This window comes from Nycticebus coucang, chromosome 10, assembly GCF_027406575.1.
Source record: "Nycticebus coucang isolate mNycCou1 chromosome 10, mNycCou1.pri, whole genome shotgun sequence".
NCBI classification, from domain to species: domain Eukaryota; kingdom Metazoa; phylum Chordata; class Mammalia; order Primates; family Lorisidae; genus Nycticebus; species Nycticebus coucang.
This window is the reverse complement of record NC_069789.1, coordinates 63,797,017-63,808,026: the sequence shown is the minus strand read 5'-3', so window position 1 is coordinate 63,808,026 and position 11,010 is coordinate 63,797,017. Positions and strand designations below refer to the sequence as shown.

Sequence of the window (11,010 nt, the reverse complement as noted above, 5' to 3'; positions counted from 1 at the left end):
TTTAACTCACGTACAAATATATGTCTCCAAGTTTACTTATGTGATGTATTTTTGGCTACTTAGAAGACTCAATGGAGAGTCTTCTCTGCCAAAATACTTAAGATATCTATCAGAAGGCAGATTAAGTTCAGGTATTTTAACATCTTCTGTGGATACATTTTGAAACAACAGAATTAATTGGGGAGAATGAATAACATAGTATAATGGTAAATTAAACACATCTTTAATAAAGATAATTTAAGAAGTGTAGATTTCAGAAAAATAAGCATGCATACATGTTGTGTTTGTAATCTTAAATAAATTGAAACTGTGATGATAACTCTAACAATATTTTCTTATTAGAAGTCAGTTCTGTCTTCATGTTAGTTGTAGTCTTGGTGTCGTACATTCTTTTCCTTGAATCCCAAGCTCATCTCTGCTGGACTGATCATTTTTATGCCTCTAAATATGCTGACTTCAGGGTCTTCCCCAAACCATTCAAGAGCTGGAGTTGGCAAACTCAAATATTTATCTTCAGAGGTTAGGAAAATAACAAAAATTAATGAATAAGGTTGATAAAAATGTTAAATAGTGTCAACAGCAAAAACACAGAAAACACACCCTCTACTGAAAAGCACTCACATTAGCTGGCTTGACAAATCTTATCAGCAGTCTGAACACTTGCCACCTCTGTGCTACATTTACAGTCTTGTTTCCATTGTAGGAAACCGCCGCCCCTGGGCTAGTGGGCTGCTGGTCTTCTTCCTCTGTGTCTGTCTGTTTCTTTGCATTTGTACAATGTAAGTTCCTGTATCTGCGCATCGTGCATTGTAAGTTCCTTTGTACCCTGTGGGGGGAGGAGAAGGAAGAGAAGGGGAGGAGACAGTCTCCTTTTCCACTCAGAGAAACAATGACCTCTTTTACCACTTTATGCTCTGCGCTTGAACTATCACTTTAATCTGTGCTGGGCTCAGTTTCTGTATACAACGGTTTCTTACACTGTCTCTTTAACTTTGACGTTTTCTTATATCCTTTTTTTCTTACTGTGCGGCTCCCTGCCTGTAAGAGTAATTAATTACCTCAGGAGATCTCAAACCATCCTGAAGTCAAAGCTTCCCAGCCTGGGGAGCTGGAGGCCTCTGTAGACCCTGATACACTTCTCACGTGGTCCTGGAGGCTGAGGAAGGGTGAGGCTGGTCCTCTGCGGGAGTAAGAAGCCGTCCTCACAGGAGAACTACATGTTCCTCACTGGACTCTGGTGTGCCTTGCATCTACTCTGTGCTCACCTGGTGAACAGGTCTGGGAATTACTACCTGCGAGAGAACGTGGCTCCTTAGCCCCAAAGGGAGTTGCCACTGTGGTCAAGTGTTTGTGGTCTGCAAAGCATCACAGGATCGATCTGTCTGTCCTTGTGACTGGTATTGACTTTGGACTCCTCTTGCATATCTGTGGCCTCTTCAATCTATAGATCCCACCCATGAAGACTCTGTATTGTAGAGTCTGTACCCCCGCACACTGGGTGCTGAGAAGTACTATTTTTACCCCCCTCAGGCCGTTATGGGAAAGGAGGCTGTCATGGAGAAGAATGTGCCCCAGAGAGGCAGATCATTTTCTCTAACACCCTTTCCCTTTTTTTTACTCGCCTTCTCCCTTTCCCCACAGCTTCATGGCAAGAGGCAAACAGCCTTGATTTTCACAGAAATAACTTATCTCTTTTTCAAACTGCTGCAGTCCCAGGAGAGGAAAATTCTGTTTATCCATTGTAAGTACTTCGAGTTTTCCTTGATGCACTATTTGTGAACAACGTTTGAACCAACTGGTTTCACAGTTTTTGTTTTGGACCTGTCAATGCTTTTGTGCTTGAAACTTTTCTGTCCCTTAATTAGAGTTTTCTTTGCTGCCCTGATGCTTTGCCTGTTGTCCTTCCTCAGCTAATTCTCCACCGCTTTCCTCTTGTCACCTGCGCTAGCACCTTACCGTTTAGCCATCTAACGTTCTACTTTTGTGGGGTTAATCCTAGCTCTATTCCTGCCTTATCTTCTTCCATTGCCTCTTTGTGGCCTCTTGACCCTTCCTTACTGAATGATCTTGTACTGTTTTTCTAGCGTCTCAGTCTCAGTACCTGCCTTGAACAAGAGTTCCCCCAAATTCTCCTGACGCATTTCAATAAGCATAGAGGGGAACGGCCCTCTCACCCATGTGATCTTTCTTCTCCTCTTCCTGGTCCACCCGCTCCCATTTCAAGCATTCAGAATCAGGATGTGCAGGGAAGCCGCTCACACTCTCCTTCCTCAGGGGGGACTCTGGAGAGCCGAGCTTCCGCCTCCAGCGTCTGTTGCTTGGAGAGAGTCATTTATATTAATGCCCCTTGTGATGAGAAAGTCAGGCGGCATGAAATTCATTAAGTCATGCAAAACATAAGGAGGTTCTGCCTTCTTAGGCTTCTTTTTCAAATGAGGAATATAACCGCTCACTTTCATTCTGGATCTATTATATGGAAATAATAGCCTTTAAAAAAAAAGACAAACTTTTAAGTATTTAATTATAGTTTTTAAAGCATATTGATCTTTTCCTCTTATGTCTTCAAGCCTTCTTTTCTATCCAGGTGACTGCTGTGTCTAGCGATTGATCATTAGAGAAATTGCTTGACTTTACCTTCACCTTTGGCTAAAAATACAAATAAATACAGAGCTACTTAACTCTTTACATAGATTTTTCTTTTATCCTAAGTAGTGCATTAACTAACCCAAAAGAAACCCACAAAGGAAATGAGAAGGGAAAAAGAAAAACAAAACAGCCCATTTGTTTTGTCTGCTTTTAGGACTCAAGCTAATTAATTCGACGAAATAAAGTTCTATGTATTAATCTAACAAGCTAAATATACTGCACACAGAGTAAATTCAGACATCTTCCCTGCACCGAGTTTATTTAAGGTTCTCTGGCAGGAGCTGGCGCTGGAATAGGCAGCTTCTTGGATGCTCTCTACTTGCAATTTGATACCTAATGGTTTTCCTCTTGGCTGAGAAACTTCACAAACATAAGTGAGCGATTGGTCACGTGACGAGAGCATTCCAGGCGCCTGCGTCTTTGGAAAGGAGGCTGAGCAGTAGTCGTGGGATGAGGGCGGCTGGTGGCTGCTGTGTTTAAGATGCGTCTGGCACCACGCACATCCTGTCTGAGAAGGATAAGGCCATGTCCTGAGAGTTCAGGCGTGACCCCCTGAGAATTACTGGAGCATGATTACTCAGTTCTGGATAAGGTGGCTGCTGCCAAACTGCTTTCACCCTTTTGGTGCTTGGCAGAATGCAGGGGTAGGGAAACCCTGTGGAGTTAAAAGCTTAAGCATCCTTTGAGCAATGCAGTCACGTGATTTAGGGAAAGTCACTCAGCTGCTCTTACCTTTATGTTGTTCATCTCTAAAATTGAGATAATATTACGACATTACCATTTATTCACGGCAATAAGCCAAGCACTGTGTTACGTACTTACGTTTTCTCATTTGTTCTTGAATGGGAAAGCAGTTGAGAAGTAGATTTTGATTATAAACCTGTGTTCTGACCTCTCTAGACCCCAGTTTTCTTTTCTGTAACCTGGAAATCATGAGAGTTCCTACCCTCAATGTTGTTGTGAAGATTACCTAAAATAATATGCAAAAACTGTATGCAAGAGTGATGGATCCCTCATAAGAACTCAGTAGATGACGGCTATTATTAACAGTCCTCAAAAGGTAGCTATTACTCCCATTTACATGATGTAAAAATTTGTACCTATAACAGTTGTTATCAGGAGTAGATCTGGGATTCAAGTTTAGGCCTACTGACTATTAAAACAGCTCAAATCATCAGGCTAATAAACATCCTCGTTATCAGAATCCTTGCATTGCTTTGGGCTTTTTTCCCATCCGCCCTGCCCTCACTAGCCCCTTGGTCTCCGTGGATCACACTAACACTCAATTCTACTCATCCAGTTCCCAGGCCAGCCCTGACTTGAGAAAGGAAGTTCCAAACCAGACTCAGCTTCTCCATCCTTTGAGGCTGGATGTTGAGTCACTCTTCCTGTTACTGTTAACTCAGGACAAAGAGTTCCAGCAGTAACCACAGAGCCCTGTCCTGCTCGGTGAGGAATGCCCCATAGCAGCCTCATGAAAAAGAGGAAGGCCATCTGCTGCCGCCTTGTCATCCCGTCACATCCGTGGCCTCTGTGTCTTTGCCTTCCAGTCCTCTCGCCTGGCTGTGAATATTGACAACATGGTAATCATCATTTTCTATATATTCCTTCTAATATATAGATAGTGAATAGTGAATGTGACAACATGGTGATCACTGTTTTATATATATTCCTTCTAATATCTATCTCCCTCAATTATTAGAAATCTCAAACTTCAATTGAAGAAACAGAGTGATTAAATAATGTGCCCAAGGTCATGCAATCCCTTACCTTCATAGTAATGATAATCTTTTGCATTTATTATTCATTAATCCACCTAAATGACTTTGAACAAAGTTTCTTAAGACCAGCATCGTTCCCGTGAGGGGGAGTAGACAGGAGAAGGGAGTGCGCTGTTTCCTGCTGTGGGTGTGACATAGAACCTGTGTCTCCTATATCTTGACTCCACCTAGATCTCATAACCTTGGTGTTCATCCTACTGGCCAGAATTTATCTACGTGGTCTCGCCTAGCAGCAAAGAAAGTTGGAATATGTGGCCTGTATTAGTTCCCATGTCAAAATCAGGATTCTATTGCTATAGCAAAAGAAAATTGGGGACAACGCATCCTTTCTGCCACAGTACTTCACAGTTTTGGGTATCAAATGCATGGTGCATGTGAACTCCCACTAGTTACAGCCTTCTCACGGAAACGCTGAACCTCAAATCTGGAAATTCTACCCACTGTGTAGCAACAGTCACAGCAAGTTTCCCCAGGCACACCAAGCTCCTTTTCAGCTGGGAATTGCAGCTGAGACCTATGTTTATGCTATTGAGTGAAGTGTAAAATGATCACAGAAATTCTGAACTTAGAAGATTTTACCCTTAGCTGGGCTACAAGTCATTTGATTTTCATCTATGTCATTTTTTCTATGCAGGGTTTTTTTTTTTTTTTAAAGTGACTCTCATTTCCTCCAGCGCTCTTCACACAGCCAGCTGATTGTGCAGTTTGTATTGTACAGTTTACATTAAAGGATCTTTGACTTGAGAATTGAGTGTGTCAGTGATTATACCAGTCTGCTCCTTTGACTAAGCCAAATTCTATGCCTGGTCTTCACTGTTCTTACCTACAAAACTAAGGGAAAGATGAGATGACCTCTAGATTCCATTGAAGTAATACCTTTCTCTAAATCTTGCTTTCCGTATCCACTACATAAAAGTCAGGGTTAAAGAGAGCCACATGGCGCCCTTTTGGTGGTCTGAATAATCTACTGTGGATCCCACAGTAATCATGCGCTGGCTGGCACTCTTGGTTCAGCTGAGGTCCAGGCATAACAGGCCCGCCCTACTGCCTCAGACCGAGGTGTATTGAGGAAGACGCATGTGGGTGTTTACACAGGGCCTGTGAGCTGGGACCTGGCTCCTGTCGAGCTCAGCTTCTCACTTCTCTGAGAACTGGAATTCCCCAAATTTTCCCCTATATTAAAAGAACCAACAAACTGTATTGCAAAAACAAACAGAATTTGTTTTTCTTTTAACAAATAAAAACTAATTTATGCTAAAGCTTTGTTGCCTTGAGTCAGGCCAACCGCATGGTCCACTGCCAACACTTTTCTGTGTTAACTTCTCAAGTTTGTCAGGCTTAGCCCTTGCTGGAAAAAGTATAGGGTTTGCAAGCCACTAATTGGCCTAAAATGCTCCTCTATTTTATATAAACACACAGCATAGTATCAAAAATAGAGTTGCATTCATTAGCCTAAAAATCCAGCCTCCCATATGAAACCTTTTTTTATACCCCTCAAGATTTAGGTTTGCCTGTAAAGAAAAACTTGGTTTTTAAACGTGTGCTCTGTAATTTCACACACACACAAAGAAAGGGATGGCTTTGATTTCTATTTTTGCCTATTAACATATTTTTTTAAGTAGTAAGACAGAAAATGAAAATCTTTCTCTCAACTATTCAGGGCTAATATCAGGAAAGTAAATCTGAAATTACTCAAACCCTAACACTAACACCAAGGGGCAGTCATCATGCAGGCATACTTCATTTTATTGTGTGCCATTGTATCGTGCTTTGCAGATATTGCCCATTTTATAAATCTAAGGTTTGGTTTTGTGGTAACCCTGTGTCAAGCAAATCTATTAGCACCATTTTTCCAATAACATGAGTTCACTTCCAGAATCTGTGTCAGCATTTTTAGCAGTAAATTATTTTCTAATTAAGGTGTGTGCCTTTGTTTTAGACTTAACTCTTTTGTGCACTTAACAGACTGTAGAATATACCAGACTGCAGTGTAAGCATAACTTGTACATGCAACGGGAAACTCAAGCAATTGTGACTCTGTTTCTTGAGTTGCTCTAGAACTGAACAGGCAATATCTCTGTGGTGCACAAGTAAAAGATAAACAGATAGGTTACTATGGATTCTGCTACAGATCGGTGATGAAATCTTAATCATCTCTTGCAAAGCTATTTGTTTGTGGTCCCGTGTGATTCTCAGTCTTGAGTCCATTCGGCCCCTTCATGCTCTAAGCAGCTGACTCCTCCTTCTGCTTCTCAGAGAGCAAGATGATTCATCGTGTTTCCTTGGCAGGCTTTTTTCTATCTTGAAATCCCTCTTTATCTTAATTTCTTCAGACCTCCTTTTTTCCTCAAAGTAGGAGGTCTCACTCATCCTTTTTTCCCCACACAATGCCTCTCTCCTTGTATTCTAGGTTCTATGAACTCAGACTAACTCCAGGCTTTCATCCACTTCTGCTTCTTCAGATCCATTCTCTGTCTTTTATTTTTCTGTACCACAAACAAGTTCTTCCCCATAGTAAAAGCAATGCCTTATTTTTCCCTTCCCTGAAGCCCCTTGACCTATCAGAACTCCTTCCTAATCTTTTTAATTCTCAAAGCTATAGAGTAAATCAGCTATCTTTCCTCATTTGTTACTTGCTCTCAAAATCTTTGAAATCTGATATCTATCCTCTAACCCTCTCCTGAAACTAGTCTTTCCAAACTGAATGATAAACTCTGCATTACCAAACTTAGTGATTGCAAGCAGTCCTCACACTGCTCAACATCTCAGCATGTGACACAATAAGCACTAATTTCCCCATCCCAGTCCTCCACCAACCTGGGCCTACAGACGTCAGCAGCCCTCTGCCTTTTCCTTAATGTCTTGGGGATATTGAGTGTTCTAAGGGTTTTGGATCTAGAAGGTGGACACGGATTTTCCCCAGGGCAATGGGCTCTGTTGGCCTATTAATAATTGTAGGATGATGACTCCAATTTTGGCCAATTCAAGGATGAGGTGAATTGTTTCTTAGCTTCCTTTACACCATAGTGTCCAGACTTGCACTTTCATACACATCTACATTCTCCTCTCTCCTTCCTTAGCTGCCCTTTCCATTTTCTGTACCTTAAACATAGTCACACATCTCTCTCAATATCCTATCTCATTTATTGATTCCATGAACTCACAGCTGCAGCTATTACTTTTTCATATATAGCCTCCAAACCAAAATGTATGGCATCAGCTGTTCCTCTGAGGGACCAAATTTGCAATTTTCAATCACTATTGTGCATTCTCAGATAGTCCTGGTAAGTGGGATCTGTAACCTCCTGGTATTCCATGATCAAAGCTTCCGTGTTACTTTTGATCTCATCCCTGTTCTCACAGCCCATGGTCCTCAGGTCTGGCTGATTCTCCTTTTGCAAAGACCCTCATAGATGTCCATCATGTGTACTTTAATTCCTGCTGCCAAGATCCCAGTATATGCCCTTGCAACCTTTGGACTAAACTATGCCAATGCCATTTCAAAGTCTCCTGGATCCCACTTCACATCTTTGCCTTATCTAACACACCGCTGTCATGTAGCTTCCCTATAACTTCTCGTGGTTCTTCAATGGCTCACAAGGAAAGGTTACCAAGGTCACTCTCCTTTACCGACTTAAGACTCCTCACCATGTGCACCCTCTGCACTCTCTGAAATGGGCTGCTCACTGCATGCCAGCTATCATCCACATGTGTACATTCCGTACTTTTTTCAATGTATACCCCACACTGGGAAGGCCTTGTCCTTGAAGAAGTGCACTGTGAAATCTAGATGTCGTTTTAAGTCTTGACTCGTATGCCATCTCCTATAGGAATCATTTCTGGATCCCTGTTTATCTCCCCTTTGGAATGTATTCTTTCAGGAAGAATAAGTGAACTTCTCCCTCAACTTAAATCCTCACTCTCATTTTTATCTCCCACACTCAGCTACAGCTCATTTGAGATTCACATGATTATTAGTCGTTTCAAGAATAAAGAGGGGAATGGTAAGATTGGAATGAAGACAAAGTGAGAGAGAGAGAAAGGGAGAAAAGGCAGAGGGGGAACTGTAAGAAGAGAAGAGAAAAGAAGGAGTGCTGAGAAGAAGGAGAAAAAGAGGAAATTAGATACATGAGAGAAGAATAAGTTAGGGAAGTAGGGGAGAAAGAGGACCACAAGGATAGAACAGGTGGATAGCTAACAGAAGGATGAAGGCAAAGGACTGCTGTCATCAGATAGAAAGACACTAAAGCTCATAAATTAATTTTATATAGCATGGCTATAAATCAGGAATAGAACAGGCTTCAAATATATAGAATATATAATTCATGATAGATTTGGCCACACAGATCAGTGGGGAAAGCTTCTGAAGCTACTGATTAGTCACACAGAAAATAATTAAATTCTATTCCGATCGCATACCATACGCAAATGTTAAGGCCATAATTTAAGAATCTAAATGCAAAAGGAAAATGTTAAACTTTTGGGGCAAACACGTAGTAGAATAACTTCCTTGTTTTTGCATAGAGAAGGATTTTGTAAACAAGATTCAAATAGCATCATCCAGGTGGGGCACTGTGGCTCATGCCTGTAATCCTAACACTCTGGGAGGCTGAGGTGGGTGGATCGCTTGAGCTCAGGAGTTCAAGACCAGCCCTGAGCAAGAGTGAGGCCCTGTTTCTAAAAAAGCTGGGTGTTGTGGCAGGTGCCTGTATCCCCAGCTTCTTGGGAGGCTGAGGCAAGAGGATCACTTCAGCCCAAGAATTTGAGGCTTCTGTGAGCTATAACACCACAGTAGTCTATCTAGAGCAACAAAGTGAGACTCTGTCTCAAACAAACAAGCAAAAAACCAAACAGCATCACCCATTAAGGAAAAACTTTTATACATTGTTCACTGAAAGATACATTAATAATGAAAATACAAGCTACAGGGGGCAAGACATGATTGCAAGAGGGACATTGCCTAACAATTGCAATCAATGTAACCTGACTTACTGTACCCTCAATGAATCCCCAACAATAATAAAAAAAAAGAATAAAAAAAAGTCAAAAAAAAGAAAAAGAAAAGAAAATACAAGCTACAAACTTTGAGCGTATATTTGCAACACACATGATCAGGGTAGAATTAATATCTGAGTACACATAATTATAAGTTCTGTGACAACTTAAAAAAAGAAAAGTGATTAAAAATTTGAGCATATTTTATGCATTCCTGAATGGAAAAATAAATGTCTGCTAGACATGTGATAAGATATTTAGCTTCATCAAAAGTATGGCAACAAAAACTTAAGGTATGACCAATATGCCAGTAAGGAACCAAGAGAAATCTAATTCACTGTTGGAGTATACCTTTTTATGACCACTTTGGCAAATATTTACTTTTAAATGTAGATTTGAGGTATGCATGCTTTAAAACATATTGATTTCATGACACAGTTTATACCCTCAATGAACCCCCAACAATAAATAAAAAAAAAAAATGTTGATTTCATATTTACTTAAGAAAATTTTAAATAATTATAAAACAAATGAAAATGAATGAATGAAAGCTGTAGTATAGGTGGAAAGAGGAAAATACAGCAACAATAGACAAATATTTATAGAATCATTTCATGATCATAGAAGCCCCAAACAGGTAAAAGTAAATCATATATAATTTATGAGTTAGATATATGTATGTATGCATACAGGTATACACATCTGCATTTTATAAATAAAAACTAGATAATGATACCACCTGTAAATGGGGAAGAGGAGTATACAGTTCATAAAATCAGGCAGGGGCATCAAAGTTCCAATAATATTCTATTTTTTAATCTGGATGCTAGGTAATGAATATTTATTCACTGAATTCTTTGAATTGTGCCTGTGCATTTTATATCCTCATTTGTTCACATTTTATATTTCATCTGTATATATGCATATGTGTGGGGTGGGTGTAAACACAAACATACAGTCACGTGCCACATACCAGCAGGAGTGTTGTAAGAAATGCATCATTAGACTGTTTCATCGTTGTGCAAACATCACAGAGCTCACTTTCTCAAGCCTAGGTGGTGCAGCCTACTGTATGCCTGGGCTGTATTGTATAGCCAACTGCTCCTGGGCCACAAACCTGTACAGCATGTTACTGTACTCAATACCGCAGGCAATTATTTGTGTATCTAGACATAGAAGGGAGATGGTAAAAATATGGTATTGTGGTCCTTTTGCACCTGTATTGTACATGCAGTCTGTTGTTGACTGAGATGTCCTTATGTAGTGTGTGTCTGATATTAGAGAGAGTAGAAGAATTAGTTTGAAACTTTAGAATATTTAAATAGAAAATGTGGGGCTTTTAAAAAAATGTTGACAGCACTGATTATAAGAAAAGAAAGTCAGAAAGAGTAAAGACAACAGGAGAGTACTAAGGATAGAACTGTTTTCTGCTTGGGACAATGATATGGAACATATTGAGACCTGTGTGAGGATCCTAAGGGTAAAGAAAGGAGTGGGAGGAAGAGATGGAGGAGGAGGAAAGAAGAGAGGAGACCGAGAATTCTAGCTGAGCTTGCATAGAAAGCACATCCATCTACAAGGAGGGAGA

General features: G+C 40.4%; 1 long non-coding RNA gene across 1 annotated transcript; it reads right to left on the bottom strand.

Moving 5' to 3' along the window:
• Positions 1 to 210: 210 nt before the first annotated feature.
• LOC128597537 (uncharacterized) lies at positions 211 to 9,843 on the bottom strand. Its single transcript, XR_008383273.1, has 3 exons — positions 2,175 to 9,843; positions 622 to 826; positions 211 to 511 (listed from the first exon to the last, which is right to left on the bottom strand). It is a non-coding gene; the product is annotated as an uncharacterized LOC128597537 (long non-coding RNA).
• Between the last annotated feature and the right edge of the window lie 1,167 nt (positions 9,844 to 11,010).